General features: G+C 41.3%; 1 long non-coding RNA gene across 1 annotated transcript; it reads right to left on the reverse strand.

Moving 5' to 3' along the window:
- Positions 1-772: 772 nt before the first annotated feature.
- LOC139750390 (uncharacterized) lies at positions 773-18245 on the reverse strand. Its single transcript, XR_011713127.1, has 2 exons — positions 17886-18245; positions 773-2155 (listed from the first exon to the last, which is right to left on the reverse strand). It is a non-coding gene; the product is annotated as an uncharacterized lncRNA (long non-coding RNA).
- Positions 18246-22302: the final 4057 nt, after the last annotated feature.

Consider the following 22302-nt stretch of genomic DNA (forward strand, 5'->3'; position numbering starts at 1 on the left):
TCTATAGAGGAAAATGAGATGTTCCAAAACTATCAGGGGGGTGAAAAAAAAAAAAAAAACTGGTAAATTTAAACTGATTACATAAGAGCGAAAGATGATATTTAGTAAGTTATAAAACCGAGTCTAGTAGCGTGATTTCTTTGAGAAATCTGGAGCAATCTGGAGAACGAGACCGTTCATTGCTAACAGAAACAAAGTGTCGTTAAGATGGTGAAACGAAACATACAGGGAGCTTAGAGTCATCCTTTTCAACCGTTGCTTACATCCTGCTAAGGTTTTATTTATCCTGTGTCCAAGTGGCTGTACCTGCCCAATATGGACTGAGTGTTTGAAATAAGGAAATATAAAGGAATGTGAAATGGCAAACGACTGCTAGATTCATTGTTTACTTCTGAGGCAAAAATGACGCTACTTATGGTGGTACTGATAAAATATAATCATCCAGTGTTTTAATTGTATTAATGGTGTTGTTTACAACTAATCTTACTGGTGAATTATACTAGATATAACGAATTTGCTTCATTTGAAGTGGAAAAACTCTTACCTACGGGTTCGAATCTGTTATGATGGGTGTTATCAGACTGATTTGATGTTAAACAGCCACTTAGATTAGGACTATCCAAATGTTTTGATGATTGTGAGTTTCAGAACCAAAGCGCCACCTGGCCTCTTCTCTGAGTTGAATAAAATAAGATTGTCGTGAGAGCTTTTAAAAGTCGTTTACAGTATCACAGAAATACTCAGTGTCTCTTCCTGTCCTTTGTGTTGCTGCCTCTCTCTCTCTCTCTCTCTCTCTCTCTCTCTCTCTCTCTCTCTCTCTCTCTCTCTCTCTCTCTCTCTCTGTGACGCATTCTTGAACTGATTCCTCAGAGGTTCGAATCTGGTCGCAGTGGACAGTCCACAGTTAACCCAGCTGTTCATCCTCCTCTAAGGGTTGACCGATAAAATGGCTACCTGGCTTAGGCTTCGAAAAAGCTATACGATGCCTTAAATGTAAGTTAATATATTGAGAAATAAAGTCTCATTCGTCAAGACTTAGGTATTATGGTTAAAAAGGCCTGTGAATGAGGAGAAACAGTTGTAAAATGCTATTCTATTGAATGGTTATTACTTGTTTTCAGCTGAAACGCTACATATGAGACCGTGTTTCAATAAATTTCAATAAAAACTTCTTGTAGATAAGAATTATCTTTACAATCACTCACAAGAGATGAAGTTGCTAAGACCCCTTTGATATGATAGCTGGCTTATCTTAATGCTGTACATGACGCATTTATGCAACAAAAGATAATGACATAAAAGATTAATAAGAATAACTGACATGACTGACTATACGAGAAAACGACTATAGTATCATACTGGATTATCTTACAAGGAAAGAGAATATATTGTAGATAGAGTTCATCAACAGGGCAGAGTTATCAACAGGTATATGAGGAAACAAGTATATCTTCACAAAGATAGAGTATATCAACATCATGGCAGAGTATATCAACAAGTACACGAGGAAACAAGTATATGTGAATAAGAGTATGCTCTTAGAGTAGAGATTATGGTAAAGTCAAGAACTTTGAGAAACTGGTGAGCTTTCACGAACTCGTATGTTAAAGACCCGGAATGCATTCGAGAGCTTCTGTCTAAGGAAACTGGAGTACAATATATGTGGGTTCAGATACAATTGAAAAGTGTTAGAATGTTGTACACTCTGCTCACTTTACTTGTATCATATATGATCATTTATACCGTCGTCATTGGTACTTCAGCAGCAGGCTTGTGTTGATCGACTTATCTATGTCTTGTGTGGCAGATGCAGCTGAGTGTCCTGGTCGTGGTGGCTGTTGTGGTGGGGGCGAGCGTGTGTGGCACCGCGGATGCCATGATGGCCACAGAACACCCCTTGGTGCCCTGCGCTCCAGAGATTTCTGCCGAGTGTCCCGCTCACGACGGCACTTTCCCCATCTTCCTGCCTGTCCCCACTGACTGCACGAAGTTCTGCGCTTGCTCTGAGGGTACAGCCTACGAGGAGATCTGCCCACCCGGCCTCTTGTGGGACACGACGCTCGACGTCTGCAACTGGTCTGATGATGTAAAGACTTGGTGGTGTTCTGTCCATAGTCGTTCAGGTCTCAGAGCCGAGGGCTACGACCTGTCTTCCCTGTAAAGGGAATGATATGGCTGAATGCCCAGATCTGATTTTTTTATCTTTCAACATATAGCTGGTCCGATACACACACACACACACACACACACACACACACACACACACACACACACACAAGTTGAACACCATCTGAGTACCTCACCTTATATCTTACTTCTAAGACACAGTTGTCTAATGATGTTCTCACTAGTCCCTTTCTCATATCTACTAGCTATAACCTCCACTCACGATTCCGATTCATAGGTGGTGTTTGTGCTTCTTCCAACATAAACAAACCTGTTGCACGCCTCAGGGACCTTGAGTCTCCAAACTTTCGTAATCAGCGGCTCAAGATCTGTCTCCCTACTTCCACAGTTTTCCTCTGTTTCGCCTATTGCTCTCCTAATTCTACAAATCATATACCTTCCTTCGACTGTCTAAACTCCTGCCATGAGACTGTGACATCATCTTACCAGCAAAGCCGAGATCCTCTACCTCGGGGATTTCAACGTTCACCATAGGGTATGGTTGAATTCCTCCCATACGGATGGTGGAGGGATTGAAGACCTTATGTTTTCCATTCTCAATGACTCAGAACAAATTATCTCTCACATCCAGACACATATATTATTACATTATCTTGTAATCCTTCAGGAACATGTATATCCAGACACATGTATTATTGCATTATCTTGTAATCCTTCAGGAACATGTATATCCAGACACATATATTATTACATTATCTTGTAATCCTTCAGGAACATGTATATCCAGACACATGTATTATTGCATTATCTTGTAATCCTTCAGGAACATGTATATCCAGACACATGTATTAATTACATTATCTTGTAATCCTTCAGAAACATGTATATCCAGACACATATATCATTACATTATCTTGTAATCCTTCAGAAACATGTATATCCAGACACATGTATTAATTACATTATCTTGTAATCCTTCAGAAACATGTATATCCAGACACATGTATTAATTACATTATCTTGTAATCCTTCAGGAACATGTATATCCAGACATGTATATTATTACATTATCTTGTAATCCTTCAGAAACATGTATATCCAAACACATGTATTATTACATTATCTTGTAATCCTTCAGAAACATGTATATCCAGATACATTTATTAATTACATTATCTTGTAATCCCTCAGGAACATGTATATCCAGACACACATATATAATCACATGAACTTTTACAGGTTGACTGTGGGTCCCGACCCATCCCGTGAGGTTCAGTGAGGTCAGGTCACGCAGCCCGCCTTCCCTGTGACATCACGACCCACATCTCCATCTGATGTCACGATCTCCATCCCTGTGACGTCATCCGCTTTCGCTGATGAATGACATCATCCTCGCTTGACCAACCGGAAAGCAATAAACATCCTTGATGAAAAGAGAGAACATTATACCTTGAGTGATTATACTGGCGTTTTTCTAACACTGTAGAGGCGGTTCATCCTGTTATCACATGCCCTGGTTCAGCCCAATAACAAAACGTCGACCCCTGTATACCATTATCGTTCCAATCTACTGAAGTTGGACGGCGGGAATCAAGTGTGATGTTGGGATTTGAATAACTTTGTTAAGTACTAGCAACACTTGATGATGAGGTGGGCTGTCTCCATGAAACATGTTGTGCCACTTGTATAGAAAAATTACATGTTGAATATAGTTGTATGAATTCCTACTGGCGCGATTTCACGTTCATAATATATATATATATATATATATATATATATATATATATATATATATATATATATATATATATATATAGCGTTAATGGTATGGCCTCGACTACTGCATCAGTTGCCGTGCCCTCTCAACTAACATAAAATAGAATGCGACGATCGGGAAGAATTAAATTCATTGAAGGAAATCTAAAGCCAGGTGGAACCCAGCAGGTTTGAGAGCGACCTTATGTGAAGAAACACACTTGTGGCTGAAGATAAAGTTCAGGGACACCAGTCATGCGCCGCTAAGCCCGTATCAGACGAAGCTGTCGGTGAAGAAACACCTATGGATTGTTAACACAGGAAGACATTTAGGAACAACGTTCAGTCACTGGGAACTTGAGGATCAATAGCGGAGATTGCTGGCTATTGGTGTGTGGTCAGCTTTAAGGACGATAGCGTAGCGAGGACGATAGCATAGTAAGGACGATAGCGTAGTAAGGACGACAGCATAGCAAGGACGATAGCATAGCAAGGACGATAGCATAGTCAGGATGTTGGTATAGTAAACCGTACCATAACTTCAGATGTGTTTGAACAGCTCTGTAGCTGGCAGGGTCGCGGTCAACTCGTTCTCACATCAGGTGGCGACGAAGCGGCGTAATCCCACAGTAGGTGATATAAACTCCCACACTGCCCACTCCTCCTTCAGTGTTCCTCTCGGTGACACATGGTAAGGTGCGTCCCTGGCAGCGCTCGTAGATTCACTTGTGTGTGTGTGTGTACAGCTTCACCAAACAACATCCACATACTTATACGTCCACAAGTGTCAAGGCTGAAGCATTCGGGGTGATGGCAATGATTCGCTATATAAACCTTGCCCATCACTTCGCCTGGATGCTTCAAGAGTGGAAGTAGGGGGAGATATACTACGGGTTTCTACAGGCCCTGCTACGTTCTCTAGGGGGCTGTGCTGTGAAAGCCTAGCGAGTGTTTAGTAACCGCTACATTTTCTCTGGGGGTCTGAGGGACCCTGGTCGGTGAGTCCCAGCACCCTAATTCCAGTAGAAATTTTGGGATGGTCCCAACGAACGACACCGTGTGTCTGGCCTCAGTAAATCCGTGAATCATGATCTCAAATGTAACATAACTTTGTTCTCAGGTTGACTGAGGACGTGATGAGTATCAATTTTGCAACATATGATGATGTCCTCCACCATCATAGATTATCCATAAAAAAAAGAGAAATTTCCCTTCTCTAAACTCCCGTGTGTAACCCCCTCAAAAAAAGGTTACGTAAAGTTGTTATATGATGATGACGGACAGAACAGGAGGGGGCTGCCTGGGTTACGTTGGGCGGTAAGAGATGCGGGCGACCTGTGGGGAATTGTAAGTAACCGACCACGTAAGACAGAAGTAAACACTCCTAACGAATCTAATGATCTAGCACAATCCAAGTCTGATATTTCGAAAGACGTCACTTACGCTTTTGCGCTCCCGTTCTTTAACAAGAATATACATCAAAATGATAGCAGATATGAACTTGACATGTGATGAAAGCTAAAAGAAAAGGAAAATAATTCTATATCAAAATAGAAAATCAAAAGGTAACGAAGAGCAGTGTATAATGTAGAGAGACGTGGTGGAGACTGTGTTAAGGTTGTTGGTGTAGGAGAGGCAAAGTCTTTGACACCCGGGCCTGTCTCCTGGTCATGGGTGTGTCACGACCTAATTTCTAACTGAATCTAAATCGGTCTGAAGTGGTTCCTTAGTTCAATCCCTGATTGTATCGTACTGACGGTACTATATCTGTTTCTCGCATAGACAGAACTACTCTGGTTCTCGTTTCTCCTCTAACTTTACTTTGGATGATGAATATTCCTTCACCCCCTGATGCTCCTCTTTCTAATCCTATGCCTCTTCCCGTAATCTCTTTTCGAGCTGTCTGAAAAGCGCTTCTGTCTTTGGACACAAGCAAGGCTTGTGATACTGATGCCATGTAACCCCATGTACTGAAAGAGTGTGCTTCTGAACTTGCACCTGTGCTTACTCGTCTGCTCTGGTTCTCTTGAAAAAAATCTTCACTCTTCTTACAAAAAATCTTCATTCTTCTTGGAAGATTGCGTTGGTATTACCCAATCATAACAAGAGCGACCGTTCTAACCCCACTAACTATCGTCCTGTTACTTTGACATCTACCATTTTCAAAGTCCTTTGAATCTCTCCTCAACTCCCTTATCCTCATACATATTGGATCTCTCTCTCTCTCTCTCTCTCTCTCTCTCTCTCTCTCTCTCTCTCTCTCTCTCTCTCTCTGATCACCAATACCGCTCCCGTTAGGCGAGATGCACTTTTGATATTCTTTCCCAATTTGCTAATAAGTGGCCATCATCCCTGAAAGATTTTGGGAAATAGTTTCCCTTGATATATCCAAATCTTTTGACAGGGTGCGGGATCGGGGTCTCATCTCTAAGCTTCCCTCTTTTAACTTCCCTCTCTCACTTTGCTACATATCTAGTTTCCTCTCCGGCCGATCTATCTCTGTGGTTTCTCCATCAACAGCGGTGTCCCTTATGGTGTCATGCCTCCTAAACTTTTTCTCCTTTTCATCGACGATTTCCATTCTTCTAGAAATAACCAAAGTGAACTCATACGCTGACGACTCAACACTGCATTCATACACATCCTTCAGTTCTGCTTCCCCCTCTATCGCTCGATATGCATCTCGTTCTCGACACAACTTTCACGGTAAACTCAAACTTGGACAGGGTGTCTCAGTGAAGTAGACGAAATCTGGTTGTTTGTTGCGTCAAAGACCCGGTTTCTGCCCATCTCAATATCGAAAATTCCTCACAATTTTCCTCTCTCCTTTGATAGTTCTGTAATTCCTCCTCATAATTAACTGAATATCTTTGTTATTACTGTAACTTCCACTCCATCTTGGAAACCCTACTTTACGGAAATAGCTAAGTGTATCTCTTTGACACTGGAAGGCCTGTTTAGATGTCGAAATTTCTCTACAGTTGTTCCGTTTATACAAAAGATTGATCCGTTACAGTATGCAGTACTGCTCTCACATCTGGTGTGGTTTACCTCTACATCCATACTTGACAGAGTTGAATCGAAAGCGGTCCAACTTAACAACTTTCCCAGACAAGCCACAAAACTTGAACAACGCCGCAACAATAATTCGCTTTCCCTCTTCTCTGGATATTACTTTGGTGTTTGCTCCTGAGAGCTGGCTGCTTGTGTGCCCCCCACCACTAGCTAGACCTCGCAATACTGGGCAACCTGCTGCGTCACATGATTACGGTGTGGCTTTTGGCTACTCAAGGGTGGACCATCTTGATAACTGTTTCTTTCCCTACACCTCGAAGCTTTGGAACTCTCTACCCTCTCATATCTTTCCCACGATGACCTGACATGTTTCCAAAAACAGACTTTTTACTTCTCAAAATAAGTAAATACTTTCCTGTCTCTTTTTTCCCCTCTTTCATAAGCCTCTCATTCTTTCGATTAAGACCCGGCCTTGATGTGTACTTTTATCTGTGACTGGAGCCTTCAACATAAAAGAGGAGAATTAGAAAAGAAAAAGAAAAACTTATCCAGCACTGACAATGCCACCCTTTCTGTTGTATTAACTATCTTTACCATCTTGCAGGCCTGATACCTTTAAGTTCATCCCATACGGTAAGTCTCAATCTTTAAATAAAATAGAACGGAGGTACTGATGATACACAAATTTTAAAAACCCTATATTCTTAAAGGTTGGGCTTTCAGAAACCAAAGGCATTCCTAGAGTCCGGTATATTCGACAACTGGATTAATTTGTAACAGAGAACACTGGAAAATACAGCTAGAAAGGTGATTTCGTTTGAGCATATGCTGTTAGCCAGGAAGCTAAAAGTGTAAGAAAACCTAGAGTGTGAGAGAAAACGTTACACCCCAGACTCTTTCATTCTGCAGAGCACTTCTCTATAAGTTTCAGCTTTCTGGCGCACTACTTGTGAATATATGGAAATATGGTAAGTCTGATAAGAGAAGAAGCATTACTAGGATAATAACATATCCCTTCGAAAGTCAGAAGTAATAAAACTGTATAAATGCAAATCACTGACAGAATAATTATGTCAGTAACAAATCCTTACTTCACGTAAATCTCTAATAATTTCAAGTGATTTTTCGTCTTATCCTACTATTTCCGCAGCCGAACTGTAGCAGATACAAGCCCCAAATTTTGGGTGTTGGTTATTTCAGAATCTGGGCAAAGTTTTAAGCTGTTGCTTGTGGAAAGAGCAGGCAATTCCATCCCATAGATTATTATGTCACGGTGCTCATTCAAAACATGCAACCTAGCAACCTCAAAATAACATGAAGGTACCTCAAGATCAAAGGCAGGATCCAAGGGTACCAGAGCCTTGGCTTAAAAAAAAAAAGCCACCTTCCAAGATTAAGACTCACTTTAGTTAGGACTTGGGCAAGGCTTAAGTTACCACATGGTGTCCTACAGGGACATTTTGTGGCCACTGAAGGCCACCCCAGCAGCTCTCCAGTGAGTTCAGTGCACGGATTCAAAGTATGCAACCTAAACGGCCTCAAGTTACATTGAAGGTGCATCAAGATCAAAAGGCAGGATCCAAGGGTACAGTGGCCTGGCCTTAAAAAGGCTAAGGGAGGCCATCTTTCAAGGCCCAGAGTTACTGCAGATCCGTTGAGAAGTGACAATACATTTTCTTTTCTTTTTTTTTAACAGTCGGCCATGAAGGCCATTTGAATGCAACATAGGCCATTTTCATATATGAAATTCTTTTTTTTTTTTCTTTAAACCCATTGTATAAAGTGCAGTGCCGGGTAACCCAGCTATTGATAAAAAATAAATAAACGATAAAAAGATTACGTAATTAGGAAGACAAATTAATGGGTATCCATATGAGAGGTTGCTTGTTATCTTATCATAAACTACAATTATGTGTAAGTTGTTTACATCATAAATGCTACCTATCTGTGTGAGAATTTAGCGATACACCGACTGGAAAGCACCGATTCTAGTCTTCACTTCACTAACACTGAAACCCTGGGATCTCTGACTCATTGCTCCAACCAGAAACAAATTTCGTTAGGAAATGAATTATAGAATCATTATAACATGAACGTGAAATATAATGTTTACTTGATGCGAAGTACAAGAGTCATCCGTTGATCATGTCGCCCATCCTCCCACACAAGACAACTACTGCTGATTACTTTTTGTGTATGAGGCAGATGAAGCTGAGGCTACTGACTGTGGCTGTGGTGGTGTTGGTGGGCGCGTGGTGCTCTGCAGGTGTGAGGGCCAGCACAGAACACCCTCTCGTTCCCTGCGCCCCAGAGCTGTCCGCTCAGTGCCCTGCCGAAGATGGTGCTGACCCCGTCTATATCACTGTGCCCACCGACTGCACCAAGTTCTGTGTGTGCTCAGCAGGCAGCGCGTACGAGGAGACTTGCTTGCCTGGCCTCGTTTGGGATGAGGTCTTACACGTCTGCAACTGGCCAAGCGTGGTAAGATGCACCAGTACATGTGATTTTAGGTATCTGGCAACGACGCTTTGAGGCTTGAACTCAGATGATCTTATATGATAAAACTAGATTTTTTTTTATCATAGTTCCCCTGAAGATGTTAAGGTATTTTGGTCTGTATAAGACACATTACATAAAAGGGGAAGCACTTAACAAAGTAATAACTAAACACAAGTAACTGAATTCATTATTTCAAACTAATAAACAAACTAATTCTTAAGGATAGTAAGTGGGTTCTTAACTTCAGACGTGACTAAGACACAGCCTTTGCCACTAACCTAAACGCGGGAAACGGTGAATAAGTATAGAACAAAATCATCATTATATTACCATCGTATATCATTAGTATTATCATTATTATCATTATTGTTATTATTATCATTACTATTACTGTTGTTATCATTATTAAACCCAGGCACAGGGGAAGATGAAAACTATGTATATATCTCCTGCACGTCGTATAAGGCGATCAACAGTGGCTGAATTGAAAGAATGTGGAAGTGGAGTATTTGAGATACCTGGGAGTGGATGTGGCACTTGAAGGAACCATAGGCGCTGAATTGAGCCACAGAGCCACGGGCTGAGTGCTCTATGGTGCGTGTGGAGGAAGAATGTAATGTCCGTGAACACATCTGAGGTAAAAAATGTCGGATGTCTGTTTAGCAGAGCTAGTAGACCTCACCCAGAGTTTTGGTCCTAAATTTTGTGTTCAGTGGATGAGACGCAAATCAGTAACTTCATCAATTCTTCCCACTTCCTTTTTTTCCTTATCATCATACGTCTAATTTGCAGGTTGACTGTGGAAGCCGACCCGTCCCTTGAGGCAGAGCTGACATCACCGTCACCGACTTCCCTTGACATCAACACTACAAGCTCTCGGAAGACGTTACGTTGCCTTACGTTGTCGAGACGTCACGCTCTCCATCTGCGCGAAGGCATCGCGATCAGCTGATTAATGGCGCCACATTTTCTCGACCAATCAGAATACGTTCCGTTAAACTAACAAACAGAAACATGTCTGTATAACTAAATTCCAATAAACTGTTCAATACTTGGATATGAGTTTCTATAACTGAGTTTCATTTGGCGCAAAGTTTAGACAACTATAGTTTTGTTTTCAATGTACAAGTATTATGTTTATATTGCAGGGTCGTCATTATTAGTGTCATTAGTCGGAGTCATACATATATACACATTCTGTCACACATAAAAATCCCGGGAAGATGTACACATTTCTTTCGATTAACCAGATACTTAGATAGAAGGTTAAGCAGATAGGTAGATACATAAGCAGGTTGACGGACAGACAGACAGACAAATAGACGTAAACAAAGAAAGACCCAGACTGTCCAACAGACAGAGAAATAGAGAGAGAGAGAGAGAGAGAACACACAGACATAGATAGATAGAGATGGATTGATAGACAAAAACAAGAAGACAGACAAATAAATAGATAGATACAAAGGAATGCAAAAGAAATGAGACAGCAACAGACTATTGGGTCCCAATGAGGCTGTTTGTAACGGTGGAATAGATCAGGAACTCGAAAGTGTGGTACAACAGTATAACCACATACACACCTTTCAAAAAAGAATAAACCTGTAAACTTTACATGTAACTAAGGAGGTGCAACTAATAATGCAATTCGTGGATCTGAAGCGAAACATTTATCAAGACTTCTTAAACGTATATGTAGCACTGCTTTCAACCACTTAAATGATAGATCACTCAAAATGTTCAAGATTTCGTTGATGAAAAAAGCACTTCGTCTCATACGAGGTAAAATGTTTGGCTACGAGTTTGTAACTATTAATGCGATTGAAATCAGGTTGCATGGATTGAGATTATCGGATCCTCTGGATAATTTTGTATACCTATATCAGACTACTTCATAACCTTCTCTTTCCTAAGCTAACTTAGATTTCTAAGTCAGCGATAGCATCCAAAACAGTTGCACACATGTTGATGAATACAGCATGAGAGGAAGCTGTACCAACATCCCTCAGTCACAACAGCTGCACATGGATCAGTTACAGCCTTAGAGCCAACAGTGTCGATGACAGCTGCAAACACAATCAAGAACAGCTGTCAACAGCAACGAGGGCTCTGTCTCTGATACAGCAGCGCGAGTGTGACCTCCCTCAGCTGTCTTAGTGGTAGCAGCAGCAGCAGCAGCAGCAGCAGGAGGAGGAGGAGGAGAGGTAGACCCACTGAAGGCCGGGGGATTAGTCGAGCCATTCAGCATTCATTAAGATGATTACCGCCAGACCTGCCAACATCGGAGGATTAAGACACGCGCGGGAGCCCCCACATGATGCGGGGGCAGTGACGCTCGTCGCTGTAGCCTACGAGTATTATATAAGACGAAGATGGAAGGGAGGGAAGAGTGGAAGAAAAAGATTAAATGTCTTTATTGTCAATTTGCATACATGATACAATATTAAATTCTTTATGGCTGGGAGAGCTCAATTCAAGGGGTTAGACTCTAGCCCGCAAGAGAGAGAGAGAGAGAGAGAGAGAGAGAGAGAGAGAGAGGCAGAAATAGAGAAGGAACAATAGAGAAGCAACAATTGTAGTGGTAATGGTAGTGCTTATTGTAGAAGTAATACAAAGGAATTCAAACAGCGACAGACTATTAGATCCTTCAAGTCTGTTTTGTTAACAGAAGATATCAGAGACTCACAGATGAATGTGGTAGAAGTTAAATGGCATACAGAGAAGTCAAAGATAATGACCTGCAAACTTGGAAATGAAAAGAGGGAAAAATAAGACACATATATGAAACTAGAGAGAAGACCCAGATGGAATGCGTGAGTTATAGAGGAGGAGGAGACCAGATAGAGGGTAAGAAGTAAAGAAAAGGAGAGAGCTAAGTGGAATGAATTAACCACTAAGGAGGCACCTCAAAACAAAGCCAAAAAGTTAATTGAGGTAAAGGAAGGTGGTGGGAGAGAGGGAGGTAAAGACAGGAGGAGACTAGTGATGACTGTGGAGGGAGATGGAGGGAAAGATGATGATGATGAGGATGATAATGACGATGACGACAACGATGATGACGACAACGATGATGATGACGACGATGATGACGATGACGATGATGATAAAAAGGATTATAGCAAAAATGATGAAGGATCAAACGTGGATGGGAAAGTTTAACCCGAGAGGAGAAGGGAGTGAGAGGAGCCTAGCATGTGTGAGCTGGAGAGGTGAGGGACAATGGCTGAGGGAGTCATAGCCTGGAGGTCCTGGACGGTATGGAACGAACGGGCGAGGACCAGGTCGATAGAGAGAGAGAGAGAGAGAGAGAGAATCCTGTTACACGTGATCTTGTACCGAGGTTGCAGAATATGAACAAAATGGAAATATATCTTTTCAACTTATTCTTTTTTTTAACGAAATCTTACTGACTAGATTAAAACCTACATTCTCATTCTAAAAGAGTCTTTCGCGTCACAAAAGCTCACTGCGTTGTTCAGTAGCCCAACTCTGTACTGACAAGTACTTCCAACATCTTATCGAAGTCCTCAAATTTCTTCATCGTTCTCAAAACTTTTTATCAAGTGAGAGCAGAGCCACTCTGGAGAGATTAACCCATCTTTTTTTTCCCTGGCGCTCGTTTTCTTGATACCGGTATTATTAACCTTACTACCTTCGTCCTTACTCTTTCATGTCCTCCCTGAAGCTGTTGATGATGCGAAGACCAGAAATGTATTACGTACTCATGATGTGGTCTTACATGAGGGGGAGGAAACTTATATGACCCGATAGTCTGAAACGAAAGTGTCTTGCGCTGAGTGTATCCTGACGCAGTATGAATATGAGAGACAATCTTAGTGTTATTATTTGGCTTAAGATCGAACTGATAATTCCAAGAAGCACTTCTTCTCCAAACTCTTCAAACGACTTCCCTAAAATCCTTTAAACATATATCGAGTCACCAAAAGTCAAATACGTTAACTAGTCATCTATACAGATTCAACAATATTCGTTCCTGGTGTCATGATGTTTTATTTCATGTGAGATTCTTTTAAGCAGGTCGTAGGTGGGAGGCAACTGCCGACCAGAGGGGTGCTACTACTGGCTGGGTCAGGGAGGGGTCGGTGAAGGCGACGTGGTGCGCCAGGACCAAGCCAAAGCGACTGCCTTACATCGCTGCTTTGGCTACGCTTGAGTTGCTGCCATTCAGTCCACGAAAAGACACTTTCTGCCTCATACAACCCACTCGATAACGCGTACCTGACACGATTATTCACTCTTAACTCAAAATTTTCTTCATGTTCACATTGTACAGGTAAATGAAGTACGTCAATGTTTCTTTGGTGTCGGGCTGAGATCATGATGTCACCGACAGTGGAAGGCTGGTTGGTTCTCTCTCTCTCTCTCTCTCTCTCTCTCTCTCTCTCTCTCTCTCTCTCTCTCTCTCTCTCTCTCTCTCCATTTCTGCCACATACACAGTCTCAAATCCAGCTTCCTCTCTGCTGAGCACCGTTTGTCTACCTTCTCCCTACTAAGCTTCCTCAATGTCTACCATCATACGTTATGATCAGACCTGATGAATACTTCCCTTCAAGTCCACGACTTTCAATATTTGCGCCTCCATACATGCAATGAAAATTGGTAAGCAGTTCTCTGTGAATGATCTATATACCTTCTAACTTTTACTACACTAATCTGTGAGTTTCTGATATCTTCCATGATCACAAACAGCCTCGGAAGAACCCCAGTGGTCTGTTGCTGTTTGAATTCCTTCGTATTGCTTTGTGGTTTAGGAGTCACTTCCAATATTACACGCGTTTTCTGTTCTTGGTACAATTTTGCTGGAAAACACGCTCGACTTTCAGAAATCTTGCACTTACCTGATTGACATCTGCTTTGATGGCACTCGTTTCCATCTTCATCTCACGCCGCAATTTGCAAAAAAAAAAGGCAAAGAAAAAAAAAGACCGCATCTCGAATGCTGAAGAAGCTCTTGAGGAACTCCATCCTTCACAAATAGAACATGGGAAGCCAGGAGCGGGTAACATTGCTGGTAACACTTGAGAAAAATAACTGGGTTGATCTGACTGACTGGGTGGAATTACGGTTAGGACAGCTTAAACTCTCTGAAGGTTAGGGGGAGACTGATGAAAGAGAAAGAAAAAACCGGAAAGAGAGACAAAAAGTAACACGATTAAAAAGGTGTATCCATTGAGAATAAAACGGAAGGTGGAGATGGCGAGGAAGAGATAGGCAGAAGGCGTGGAGAGAGAGAGAGAGAGAGAGAGAGAGAGAGAGAGAGAGAGAGAGAGAGAGAGAGAGAGAGAGAGAGATTAAAGATGAAATACAACGAGAGAGAAATTATGTGGCAAAGAATGAAGCTATGAATATTACCTCTGGCTGTTAACCGGGGGCGCGAAATCCATAGGGGATGATGAATTCTTAAAGGAATCTGTTGTACAGTTCCTGTAGTGGGTTCTGTGATCAAGAAAGAATGCATAAAGAAAAAGAGGAGAATGATAATACCTCGGGCTTTACCAAAAGGCTGCATTAGCAATCAACCAAGTATCTATGGAAGGAGGAGAACTATACAGACGAGCACTGTACACTATCAAGTCACACGAGAAAACGGAAAACAGAGCACTTTAAACCAGTTTTCTTTAGAGAGGAGCAAGCAAGCAAGAGAGGTTGGTTGTGAATCGGGTGTCTTGTCCGGGATCCGAACCTGGGCGCATTACAATGTTGAGTCGTCACGCTAACTCTGGAGCCTCGTATAGCAACAGCCCGTGTCAACGGCCTCATTCTCTTCTCATGTTCCCTCCCACGACCCCTGTCTTCATCAACGTCCTCGGGGAGTGTGGGATTGTTCTGTATGAGAAAGAGAGACAAAGGCAAGAATAACTATTGTTACTGAACCATGGTTATCAGTCAGCAAATGTCCTACCCTTACGCTGTGCTGGATGTTTCTTTTGTTATCCCGAGACAAAAGGAGGAGTGACGGGCTACATCTGGGTGACTTAGGGTGCTAACATGACTGGTTCACTTACTCGACAAAGCTACAAGCACACCACACACACACACCACACGATGGAAAATGAAGCTACGCTAGATTTAACCGCCTAAACCTAACCTAACCTAACTTAATTGCAAATCGTGCAGGAGTATTGCACAGATCATGTCTGTTATGCATTATACTTCTCCATGCACTATAGAACGTTCAATTGTTCATTGGTCGCCTGGAGTTATACACAAGGAGACGACTCCATCCCTTCCCTGTGTTCCTCAACTTTTCCAGTGAGGGAAGACCATAGTTTAACGACAGTCACTTTGCGACAATGTGTTAAGAGATACTCCTCGCCATGACAGCAACAGCCTCCAAGTCTACTTTCCAAGCCCCAAGAACTCGTGCGGAGATGTGAAGTCGCCAGACAGTCACACAGCCTCAAAGCACAGCGCTCCATGACATCCACCGATTTACCTATGCAAATCTACGAGGAATTCTTCTGCCTTGGACCGACGAAATCCCTGTACGCCATCATCAGTGCTTCTTTCAAATCGTCTAGACTGTGAGGCAAGTCCTAGATTTTGGGAAAGACATGGATAGGACCATCACTCTGTATCTTAGGATGGGATGAGGTTCCATAAAAATCTTTAGTTTGAAGGTGGCGGACTCAAAGTTAAGTTACGAAAAGTTACTCGTCTTGTTGTACAGTCTTGATAATGTTCACAGTTTACAAAGTTCATATAACCAAACTATATTCTTTATGCAGCTTGTAAACACAACAAAACGCAAACTGCTGTAGATAAAACACATTCAAAGCGCATACCTTTAACACGCTTTACCAGCTTTCGGTTAGGTTAGGTTAGGTTAGGTTAAGTTAGGTTAGGTTGGGTTAGGTTAGGTTAGAAGCTCCAGCCATGATCTGAAAGATGCTAACCCGGTTAAGTAGGTGACGGCACACCTGGTTGAGTGATCATTGGCTGACCCCATACATAAATGTCAATGCTCCCTGGATTAGAACGAAGTCTCTTTTAGGCCCACACACCTTATACAAAGTGTCTGCTGGTCCTCGGTAGCACGGGAAAGACAAGTTCGTTGCGGAGTGCAGCAGTACAACGAATCTTTCAAATTTGTTCAGATTAATTCTTACGTGGCAATTTGAGAAATCAACAAAGTACATGTGACGTATCCGCCATACATTGACCAAATGTCCTAAACTGTGTTCTTGCCTGTCTGCAAATGTCCACGACGTGTCACTTCTAAACTAAGTGATGCGAAAAAAAAAAAAAAAACGATGCAGGAGCCTACTTTGTTGGCCTCATGGTTGATACGGTAAAATGAACACGATCGCACAGGGGCTGTTCTCCCACACTGACTGCCAGTCCAGAGCTCAAGCAGATCTACGTCTTGCGTTTGTATAACTACGCGGATAGACAATCACGTCCGTATCTAAGGTCTTAATGAACAGCTTCTGATGTCCTTTACCTGCATGTGTGAGTCTCATGCATCGCCACACCTGCGTGTGTGTTTCTTCTAAAAATGGTGATGGCTTCTCCATGGCAACAGGTAGTGTACAGTGCTGGGCGTCTGTTGCGAAGAAATAGTCACACAGTTCCTGCATGTTTTACACTGCTGACGTCTACGAATAGTTCGACTATCTAACTACTACCAACTGATTAGTAATATTACAATATTTCATCAATTTCTTCTCAAAGCGACTTGAATAAGTCACACGTATCGTACCTAAGGTCGTATCACATCAGACTTACGTCTGCTTCGTGAGTTTGATAGTTAAACCATGTTCTTTTATCGTGAAAACCTGTAATGTTGTTTACACTACCCATTACATCATACGAGGGATGTTTTGGAGGGATGGTGTGTGTGTGTGTGTGTGTGTGTGTGTGTGCGTGTTGGGGGATGGGCCAGAAGGAGGAGTAACCAGATTTTTAGACCATTTTCCGAAAACATGTTGAAAATATATCTTTTATTGTCGTATCTGTCTAGTATAACCTTTAGCGAGGAAGGATGGACCTAAGACGATGACGGAGACACATGACCCGAACCCATGAGGTCGAACCTCCCCTCATGATCAGGTCAAACATGACCCAAAAATACAAGAGATAAACATAGACATGACCAACAGAGAGACTCACATATGTACTCACCTGAGGGATGATCACCATATATATATATATATATATATCTTTTTTTTTTTTCATACTATTCGCCATTTCCCGCATTAGCGAGGTAGCGTTAAGAACAGAGGACTGGGCCTTTGAGGGAATATCCTCATATGGCCCCCTTCTCTGTTCCTTCTTTTGGAAAATTTAAAAAAAAAAAAAATGAGAGGGGAGGATTTCCAGCCCCCCGCTCCAATATATATATATATATATATATATATATATATATATATATATATATATATATATATATATATATATATATATATATAGTCAGTCGAAACACAGGACTTCAAACAACTTCATAAACATGCAATAATTACGGTACTTACCTTGCCCTCACGTCAGCCAGGTGTCTCTGGAGATAGTGTGGACATCTGTCTTGGGCGACGAAACTTTCGAGTGGATGAATTGATTTTCTGTATACATTTTCCAAGCAGTTACACCAGCGTCGGGAACCAAATGTGTTTCAAAAGGTTATGATATTGTACACAAGTCACTTTTTTCATGACCGTATGTTGCATGGCATTGTTCATTACTCTGTATATCTTCATCTGTATTGATCACCAGTCACTATATGTTGTGATCACCAGTCATTGTATGTTGTGATCACCGGTCACTATATGTTGTGATCACCAGTCACTATATGTTGTGATCACCAGCCTTTGTATGTTGTGATCACCAGTCACTATATGTTGCGATCACCAGTCACTGTATGTTGTGATCATCAGTCACTGTATGTTGTGATTACCATTCACTGTACGTTTTGATCACCAGTCACTATATGTTGTGATCACCAGTCACTATATGTTGTGATAACCAGTCATTGTATGTTGTGATCACCAGTCACTATATGTTGTGATCACCAGTCACTATATGTTGTGATCACCAGTCGCTGTATGTTGTGATCACCAGTCACTATATGTTGTGATCACCAGTTATTGTATGTTGTGATCACCAGTCACTATATGTTGTGATCACCAGTGATTGTATGTTGTGATCACCAGTCACTATATGTTGTGATCACCAGTCACTATATGTTGTGATCACCAGTTATTGTATGTTGTGATCACCAGTCACTATATGTTGTGATCACCAGTTATTGTATGTTCTGATCACCAGTCACTATATGTTGTGATCACCAGTCACTATATGTAATATTTACATTGATTACCAGGAACTACATGCTGTAATATTTTGTTCACATTAATCACTAGTCACTACATGTTGCAATATTTCCGTCCATATTGATCACCGGTCAATGTATGTTGCAATATTCCGTCTATACTAATCACCATTTACTACTTATCATTTCCATCCATAATGATCATTACTCACTATATATTGCAATACTGTGTTTCATATCTACTGATCACCATAATAATTCCATTCATATTGATCTCCAAATATTGCAATACCTCCTTTGCTAGTCACCAACAAATATATCTAACAAAATTTTCTCACATATTCATCATCAATTGCCATTTGTTGCATCATTTTCCCATATATTTCGTCGTATTATTACAGTTTCGGACATACAGTAGTAAATGTTTGTTTGGTTAGGTTAAATTTATTTTGATTTTCAATTGTTTTTCGACGTTCTTTTGAACGATTCTGACCTTTCATTTCTATCACAAACGGGTGGATGTCAGATTCACGCTTTCTTCAATCACTATAGTCACTATATGTGTCAATATATCCAACACATTACTCACCAGATACTATACTGTATGTGCCCGGTTACTACAATGTCGACTGCAAAAGTTTTATATTTGTCGTTAGTCACTAAATGCAACAGTATTATTCCATCATATTGTTCATCAGTCACTATATATATATATATATATAGCAATGTTTCCACCATATTGCTCATCAGTCACTATGTATAGCAATGTTTACACCATATTGTTCAGCAGTCACAATATGTAGCACTATATCCACCATATTGTTCAGCAGTCACTATATGTAACACTATATCATATTGTTCAGCAGTCACTGTATGTAACACTATATCTATCATATTGTTCAGCAGTCACTATATGTAACACTATATCCACCATATTGTTCAGCAGTCACTATATGTAACACTATATCCACCATATTGTTCAGCAGTCTCTATATGTAACACTATATCCATCATATTGTTTAGCAGTCACTATATGTAACACTATATCTATCATATTGTTCAGCAGTCACTATATGTAACACTATATCTATCATATTGTTCAACAGTCACTATATGTAACACTATATCCACCATACTGTTCATCAGTCACTATATGTAACATTATATCCATCATATTGTTTAGCAGTCACTATATGTAACACTATATCCACCATATTGTTCAGCAGTCACTATATGTAACACTATATCCACCATATTGTTCAGCAGTCACTATATGTAACACTATATCCACAATATTGTTCAGCAGTCACTATATGTAACACTATATCCACCATATTGTTCAGCAGTCACTATATGTAACACTATGTCCACCATATTGTTCAACAGTCACTGTCTTTTTCCCACTATAATAAATTGTTATACTGTCAGTCGTCGAAATATTTTCACCATATTGTTTAGTACTCACTGTCCACCAATTTTCTTTTTCTTTTTTCTTCACCAAACACCACAATGTATCACATCTATACATCTGTTCGCATCACTGAACGATACATCAGTTCTACTGTCCTCTTTTCCATTTTCGTACACTCGCACTTCAATAGTCTTCATCCTCACTTACACACACAACACTGATCACGTACAACGTGAGGCGCGTCTCCCCGGTACCCAAGTTGTGGAGGAAGTAAGTCTGCTGTTGTGATCGCCCGGGTCCTGTGGAGGTGGCGGGAAGCGAGTTGTTTTGATCCTCGAATTGATAGTCTGGCTCGTCCTTGCTGACGGGTTACAAAATACGTATTGCCGGGTGTTTCGGGTTTTCTTGTAGCTACATAGACATCTTTTTTTTTTTTCAAACTGAAGTATTAAATACATGCTGATTTTGCCATTATCGTGACTAATTTAGGCTTTTATATATATATTTATATACGTAGCACACCGTTGTGAAACGAGAGGATGGGGCACCAACGCGTCACTTGTTTGTGTACGGTATGTATATCACTGTGGCTCGACCGTTATTCTCTCTTGCTTCACGCAGGGCCATACGAACTCTGCCATGGCGTAACCTTTACTTCGGTATATATCAGCTGACGCCATGCCAACAGTAGTGACGATATCTTCAACGAATTAACAAAAGAGATATTGCTGGGTGTCTCGATTTCTGTCATAATTAGAATAGCAACTTTCGTAAAATTGATCGAGAGATGGTGGTTTAAGTTTGGTCTTACGAACGTAAGATTGGTAGGAAACTGAAATTGGCCTGTTAACCCCTGGCAGGCATCACTTATTCATTCCCACCCACACCCACTCTAATATGTTGACATCCAGTCTGTGTAAGAAACTTTCTACAGTGTCTGACTCTGATGACGAAATAGACAACTTATTTCACTGTGAGTACTGTGAGTACTCTATCTGTATCCTTCCCTTATCTAGTCCTCTCATCCACTTGTATACTTCGATCATATCATCCTTTATCTTCAAGGAATTCGAAGTCACCTCCTTCCTTGAACCAATTCATCTATGCTTCTGTTATTTCAACGACATTAGTATTTTTTTTTTTTCAGTACGGATTCCTCTCATCCCATCCATTAATTTCTCAAACTTCTGGTCACTGTGTTATAGATTCCAAGTCTACTTTCGTACAGACGCATTCCTCGTAGATTTTGTTCTGCTCCGCATCTCGTCTCCCACTTTTTACATTTCTATACGTCCACTGGAACACCTGTATATACTCTTATCTTTCCAGAATACACCATCCTCCTTACATGGCCCACATTATACTATCATTTACCTTTGTAAAAGACTTATCATAGCTGGATCATACTACACCATCTGGCTGATGGAATTGGATACTCTTATGGACTGAAACGTTTCAGTGGAGGTTCCGCGGACGTAACGCAAGGAATGATTGTGTGTAACGATCACTTGCCTGTTTACATGGACAATCCTACTGAGGCAAATGTAATCAGTGTAGCATTACGACTGTAGATAATCAGGTGGCCTCGGGCATCCATACACACAAACACACATGAGACTTTGTGTTGTAGGGGTTAGCGTTGCTGGCCATGAATCACAGCACGGGCCAGCCAGGGTTTGGGGAAGAAGAAACTTGGGTCCTCATCCACAGTAGGGCCACCCGAGCGCCGTGGAAAGGAGTTTGCATGACGCAAAATTACGGAAGCCTTTAAAAGGTTTCACGGCATCACGGGGAAGTCTCCTCCGTTTTCCAGGCACACAAGCCTTCCGTGATCTTCACTATGAATGTAACCCACTGAACTATTCGCAAAGTGTAAGGGAAACCTTCTTAAAATTTGAACAAAGAACATGCTGATGATCCCTTGCTTTTCTACTTCTATTTCTATGACTCGATCAGTCGACTCTGAGTAACACGAATCTTTCTAGTAGGTGAGCTTAGGGAAAAAACAAAAGTTGCGTTGAGTTCTTTGGCTGAGGCGCACGGAGTCCATTACGGCAGGTCTCTTCCGTGTTTCTTGTCTATTTTCCGACACCGTAACACAATAATGGATGCTGACACAGTCTAACTCACTCTCCAGATCTTATCTGGAATACTCCAGACGCGCGATGTCTCGTGGGTCGAAAGGTCAAAGGCCAGGTTTATGGATTTAGTG

Source organism: Panulirus ornatus, chromosome 1 (genome assembly GCF_036320965.1).
Source record: "Panulirus ornatus isolate Po-2019 chromosome 1, ASM3632096v1, whole genome shotgun sequence".
Lineage (NCBI taxonomy): Eukaryota > Metazoa > Arthropoda > Malacostraca > Decapoda > Palinuridae > Panulirus > Panulirus ornatus.